Below are 7,372 nucleotides of genomic sequence, written 5' to 3' on the forward strand. Positions count from 1 at the left end.
CCACCAATAGCGTAGCTCGTACTCTACTATAAAAACTACACACAACCCATAATTCCTCGATTCGCTCTGACGAAGGGCTAACGCTCGAAACGTCAATCTCTTTACGGTGGACAATTTACATTATCAACTCTAGTATCAACAGAAGATGAGTGTTCATACTAGAAAGATCTCAAGACTTCTAACTACTGACAATAACATCGATGAGCACATTAAGAACATATTTTCCTACTGGCTGCGTTTCTTACAAAACCTGGTCTTCAGTAGGGGGCTCAACTTCGCTCTACCACAGCGAACATTATCGAGAGAAATCAATGCAACCTTTGAGATGGCTTATTGGAAACTAGAACCGAAAATTAATGACAGCGGTAAAAGAGAATTAGCAGCCGCACCCAATGCGAGGACGTATACAAAACATGGACCACCCCTGTGGACCACCTCTTATTTTGTAAAGTTACAAGCAGAAAAATATTTAGACGAAAGGGAGAGTAATTGTCGCACTTATCTGGACAATTTAAGCACAAGCCCATGACTAGGAGCGAACATCTTCCATATTAAGCCAATCTCCAGGCAGTTTTGTGGACCAATCTATTTTTAGACTACCTTTGCGCAAGAAACAAAGACAGTTCTCGTTCGGTGACGCTATGACGTCAATAAATCGTGATCTGTGAAACCGCGCTCCTAGGTATGGGCTACTGTTTTAAACATTTGTGTCTGATAGACACCTATACCTCCTAATATGTAGTTGACCACTCCCCTAGTGGCTTTTCAGGGTGAATGAACAACACTTTGTGGGGAACTTTGCCAGATTGCTTTTGCACATATACATACATGCTACATGCTACATTCTCGGGGGTACGTACACGCAATCCTCGTCTACGCACGAAGATGTTCTCGCACAACCTTACGCGGTTAATTAAGAAAAAAACAAATGACAAAATATTTCTTCGGCCGTTACAGGAACCTTCGGTTTATCGTCCTTATCTGAGACGACTAGAGCGTCTAACCATTCGGAGATGTCATTACAAAGGCAGCATTTTCTCCTCGGTTATTTTAAGACCCTGTGTGTTGGGCTTGTTTTGATCCCGCGACCTCCCGCACAGCTCAACAACTGAGCCAACCGCTCGGCTGAGTCCACACCTACCAACGTGGCATAAGACATGCCAGGCACAAAAGGCATGCTAAGGCCCCAAGAGGACGACGTATGCAAAACATGACCTGCTCCCAACTGGGTGGCTTCATAGTTCAGTTGGTTGAGCATTGCACCGGCCTCGCAGAGATCATTATTGCTTAAATTATCCAGATAAGTGCCAGGATGACTTCTCTTTCTCGTATAAGGATTTTTCCGCTTGAAACTGTACAAAATGAGGGGTGGTCCACAGGGAAGGGAAGGGAAGGAAAGGAACTTTATTTAAGTGTCTAATCTTCTAGCGCTGTAGAGCACTAATTGGGGACACTGTAAATTGAAATTAACAAGTTAACGCAAATCAAATCAAATTTTGGTTTTTGAGGAGAGGGGAAAACCGGAGTACCCGGAGAAAAAATCCATGGGCCGGGTCCATGAAGGGGTCCATGGACCTGACATCCATGTTTTGTATACGTGCCCCCTGCGATCTATTGCGCTTAATTACAGTGGGGCGTACAGGTCCAGCACCACCGAAAGCAATGCTGAGAGCGATAAGTCAGCCTAAAGAGAGGTGATGATGTTGTTATCAAAAAGCTTGATAAGGGCTCAGACGTGGTAGTAATGGATAAAACTGACTATGTACATTTTTTTGATACTGAAAATTTGTCGGAGCGTTGGTATCACTTTGGCATCCTTGTGCATCCACCTTCCTACGCTTCCAACGTAGCCCTGAGTTATTTTCTTGTAAAGAATCTATCGGAGAACAATTCTGTTTAATTTTTTGGATATTTTTTGGAGAGATTTGCCCGTACTCAGGCAAATCAGAATTGGCAATGAAAAAACAACATCGAGCGATGGCTAATCCTGGTGGAGGTAGACCGCGTTTATCCGGTTCTGTGCGACAAATTCGACTTTTGTTGAAATTGATGGTGCAAAGACATCAAACAAGTTAACACGGTTAAATATCTTGGTGTTACCTTTGACTCCAACTTAACTTGGACGAACCACATTGACGAGCTTTACATACATACATACATACATACATACATACATACATACATACATACATACATACATACATACATACATACATACATGAACTTTATTTAAACTCGAATTTCAGAGTAGCCTGAAGGCTAATATCTTCGAGAACAAAAAAGAGAAAATCTTTGTCTAAAACTGTGAAAGGCTGTAGGATTGTTTTCAAAATTGAGGTACCGTGTAAACAGTGATATACTTCCTATGCTTTATTATTCACTATTCTACCCCTTTCTCACTTATGGTATTCAGGTGTGGGGTCTAATTAACATACACCACCTACTTAAATCCTTTAATTTGACCACCTTACAAAAGCAAAGTTAATACTTGGAATTATGACATTTTCTAAACCTTCTTCACTTTCAGAACCTTTGCTTAAAATTTCTCAATCTTTTCAAATTGTCTGTTATTTTTCACCTTAAATTCTTTCTGTTGTTTATCTGTGTTTTGATAAAGTAAATCCTTCTTGTTTAGCTGATTATTTCAAGGCAATATCTTCTGTCCGTCCGTATTCTACTCGTCAATCATTTTAATCAAGACTCGTTTGTAAACGCAGGTCAAACCACTGAATATGGTATTCGTTCCTTACATTACACTGGTTCCAAACTCTGGAATTCATTACCAAATCATAAACAAATCATCCCTGTTATAAATTTCGTCAAAATATAAAGACCTTTATAATTGACCGTTTACTAGACCTCACAAGACCTTGCAACAAGAATTCCTTTACCCTAAGTTTAGGCCTTCAAACCAATGTGCTGTATAAACTTCCCTGCGCTGATTGTTCCTGGATCTACATTGGTTAGACTGGAAAGTGCTTTTCAACGAGAAAAAAGGAACACATTCACAATGTAAAAATATGTTAAACTGGCTCTAATATTGCAGCGCACGCTTGGCGTAACAATCACTCTATTGACTTCAACAATGCTAGAGTAATTGGCAAAGGAAACTTCCGAATTCGAAAAACCTTGGAATCTTGGCACATCGCTTATACTAATGAAGCAGACAATAATTTATATAACTCCTTGCCTTTGCCAAAACAATACTCTATTGTTTTAGATTAGCGTATTTTTTCCTTTTTATCGTTTTTACAATTTTATCTTTATTGCTATTTTTATTTTCTTTCTTATCCTACAACTTTATGTTACCGTTATTAGCTTACATTTTTTGTAAATAGCCAATTTTCATGTAAACTGTGTTTCTAATTAGTTAGCGTAATGTAGTTGCGTGTAAACTTGCTGGCCCGGATTGCTCGAAGCATGGATAGAGCTAACCAGCGTTAACTACCATGGAAACCTATCGATTTGATACCTCTTAACCACTCGTTAGGGCCAACCAGGCTTCGAGCAACCGGCCCCTGGCCTTTAATTATTACTTAGTTAATGGATATTTGTCAATAATCAATCCTCTTGTAATCTGTATCTTTAATTTGTTAAACTAAGTGTTCTTGTGTAAATTTATTTTTAATAGGTGTGTTCTTGTATTTGGCTTGCCCAGCCTCGATTGGACAATACTCTATTCTTTTAGATAAGCACATTTTTTCCCTTTTTACCGTTTTTACAATTTTTTTATTTTTGTATACATTTCCATCTCCGGCATTTGCATCATAGTTTTTAAAGGCTTTAGTCTGGAAGTAGCCTGATTCTCAGACGGTCCAGGTCGCGCGTGTCACGCACTCTACTCCCTTCCCCGTCTGATTTACTTGTTCCTGATGTCATATAGATTGTCTAATTTCCACCAATAACAGAGAATGTTGCACTTTCACAAACCTGAAGAATTTAAGGAATGTGCTTCGGGAGATGCCAGAGATCTTGATGTTGACGGTGCTTTGGAGAAAGCTTCCCACGTATTCGGGGTCTTTCCCTCAACAGGAAAAGGCGGTAAAGGCTTTTATATCCAGGAAAGATGTCTTGATAAACTTGCCAACGGGGTTTGGCAAGACGCTGATATTCCAGATTGCTCCAGTAGTTCACGCTGAACTCTCAAAATTCAATACCACTTTTGTTGCGAAGCCAGTATTTATTGTTATTTTGCCATTAGTGAGCTCAATAGGAGACTAGAAAAATTCCCTGTAAGCGTTAGGAATCAAAACTGGCTCCGTTGGCAAGGACAACCTTGCGATCGAGAATGGTGAGTGTAGCGTTACGTTCACATCACTGGAATACCAACTGCAAAATGGAAGAAAAATTTGATAGGAATCGTTGTATATGAGTAGACGAAGCTTACTGTATTAGCCACTGGTATGTTCATGTGTCTCAGGCTTCTTTTTATTGTTTAATACAGTAATTTGGAATTTTGATCACATCTAGTTAAATAATACATGTACATGATCGCCCTTAGCGGTGAATCAGAATAACAAGAATAACAGTAATGATACCTGACAACAATAATTAGAAGCTTAATAGAAATACAGAAATAACTAGGGTATATAAATGTGTTCTTGACATGAAAGTCACGTGTACTCATTGCAACAAGTACAGGTAATCATTATCTTTTAGTTCTTGATCTGTTCGAAAACCAAAAGTTCAACATTTTTTTTTGTCTGGAGGCAACGTGAGTCTTTGTGAAGAGTCAAGTAAGAAGTCTAGGAAACTGCTCACATTTACTGAGCCAGAAGAGAATAGTTCTTTCACTGTTATGTTATGTTCATTCTCGATCGCAAGATTGTACTGCATGTCCTTGCCAACGCAGCCAGATTTGATTCCTAATGCCCGTAGGGAATTTTTCTGGTTTTCTATTAAGTTCAATAATGGCGAAATAATAACAATTACTGGCTTCGCAGCAAAAGCGTTGTTGAATTTTGAAAGTTCAGCGTGAACCACCAAAGCAATCTGGGATATGAGCGACTGCCCAAACCCCATTGGCAAGTTTACCAAGACATCTTTCCTGGAGATAAAAGCATTTATTTTTATCGCCTTTTTCTGTTGAGGGAAATGCTTAGAGACCCCTAATACGCGGCAAACGTTCTCCAAAGCACAGTCAACATCTACATCAAGATTTCTGGCAGCTTCCGACATGTTGTTTTCACTGAGGCACATTCCTTAAATTCCTCAGGTTTGTGAAAGTGTAACATTCTCTGTTATTGGTGGAAATTAGACAATCTATATGACGTCAGGAACAAGCTTTCCTAGAAAGTAAATCAGACGGGGAAGGGAGTAGAGTGCGTGATACGAGCGACCTGGACCATCTGAGAATCAGGCTAACGAAAACCCTGCCTTGGCACTGTGAAAACAATAGGTCGCTCAATCCAATCTTTTTAGTGCGAAGTCCGAAGGACGGAGAACTATTAGGTTTAGAATGTCGCTGTTTCTCTTCATCTGAGATATGATGAGCTTGTGACTTCCAGACGTGTTACAATCGCCTTGGTTGCAATATTGCTGACAAGTTGTGTCTCAACTTTCGTTTTATTTACCACGGGGAATTTACATTTTGTTGTCGCCATAGGATCGACCGGATTTCTGTTAACAACAGTTGCAAATTTTCGTGTTTACAAAGTAGCCCGATATCATTGGAATCAAATTCAAAGTCAATTTCAGCAACAAAATTTGCAAGCAGTGGCGCTCCACAGAGGACGAAAGTCCGCCTTAAATGTCTTGTATATTTATTTTGTATTTGTCGCGTGTCATCTTCCATATTTTTGCTACATGTTATTACCAACAACGGGTTTCTCGCGTGTTTCTATGTTAACAGCAAACGTAGTCACATTTTTTATCGTTCTTCTCAATTCGTCGTTAAATCCTTTGGTTTATAGTTGGCTGTATCCCGAGGTTCGTCATATTATGAAGAGCACTTTGAAGAAAATTGTCCGTGTCTCCGAAGAGTAATTATAACTTATGATGCAAGGAATAATTTTACTATCAAGAATTTAATGGTTACTTAGTCTTTTAGCTTCTATGTAATTATGCAGCTTTCCAAATGACAGATGAGTGACTAAACGAAATGTCATGATCTTGCTGTTAACAGGAGCAAGGCGTTATCACCTGCTCCTTCGCAACAATATTTCCGGATTTAGTAAGTAGAATTTTATTAATTCTTAAGGGAATGTTGAAGTTATTTTTTGCACGATTGAAGCTCTTGTTTGTACTGTTGGCAAAAAAGAGTTTAATGTGAAGCATAATATTTAAAAACACAAATAAGCTATCTTTTAAACAATAATTGTAAGGAAGACACCTTTACTCATTTTAATCCAAGCGGTATTGCTGGTTTTCATGTGACGTCATGGTGGCCATGTTGGGTGGCAAGACAGCTGTTTCTTCGCTGAGAACAAAACTTTAGCATTATGCAAATTCTGCGGAAAGAAATGGTATTGTATTGCCATCCAACATGGCCGTCGAATCACGTGGGAGAAAACCAGGAATAAAGGACGCATGCACATCACCTGTTACGATTGTAATGTTGGGCTTAGCTCCGATGTGTTTTCTGTAGCTCAGTGGAAGATCATCCGAACCAGCAAAAAAATGAAGACTAACATATTAAAAGCTAGATTTCAATCACCTTTTTTGTTTTGTTTTGATAGGCGGGTTAGTGTTTAAGTAGTGAGCAAGATATGTGAAGGTAATTGCTTGCGCACGCTGTGCTATGTGCGATGTGCGATGTTTATTTTTCTTCTCAATATAGTTATGTCAAACTCAGTTTTATTAATCGCTGCAAGTATTCGTCAAGGTCACGAAATAGTTAGTGTTAGTGAAGAAAATGGACTCTTCTCATGACTTTCTCGGCGCTCGTTTTTTGCTTCGTCAAGTTCAGAGTGGAATTAGGATACTGCTACAGTTGAGAAAATTTCAATCGCTTTAGACATGATGTATTTGAAATGCAATTGAAGTTGTTAGTGTTACTGAGCTACATGGAAAGGTCATTTTGTTATTGTTAACCCAAACAAAGAACTGATATGGTGTCCAAGTTGTCTTTTGAAAACTCTGGACAACATTTACCTCAGTAGGAAGACGTTTTTAAATTGCACCTTTCAGAAGCCTCTTCTATTTTAAAATCTAAATCAGTGTACGTAATTAAGGTTCTCAAATTGTGTTTTGAAAGAATCGCCTCTTTTCATGAATATAAGCTGGAGGTAATATGTCAGGTTGAATCCGTTCTTACATAGGTTGAATATGACATAAACTGAAACTACAGAAACTTATTTTGGAGCATAAATTAAGCCTAAAAATAAGGGTCAGGTTAGGATTAGCTTTGGTTATTGTATATGGATATTAATTA

This window comes from Montipora capricornis, chromosome 14, assembly GCF_036669925.1.
Source record: "Montipora capricornis isolate CH-2021 chromosome 14, ASM3666992v2, whole genome shotgun sequence".
Classification (NCBI taxonomy): Eukaryota; Metazoa; Cnidaria; class Anthozoa; order Scleractinia; family Acroporidae; genus Montipora; species Montipora capricornis.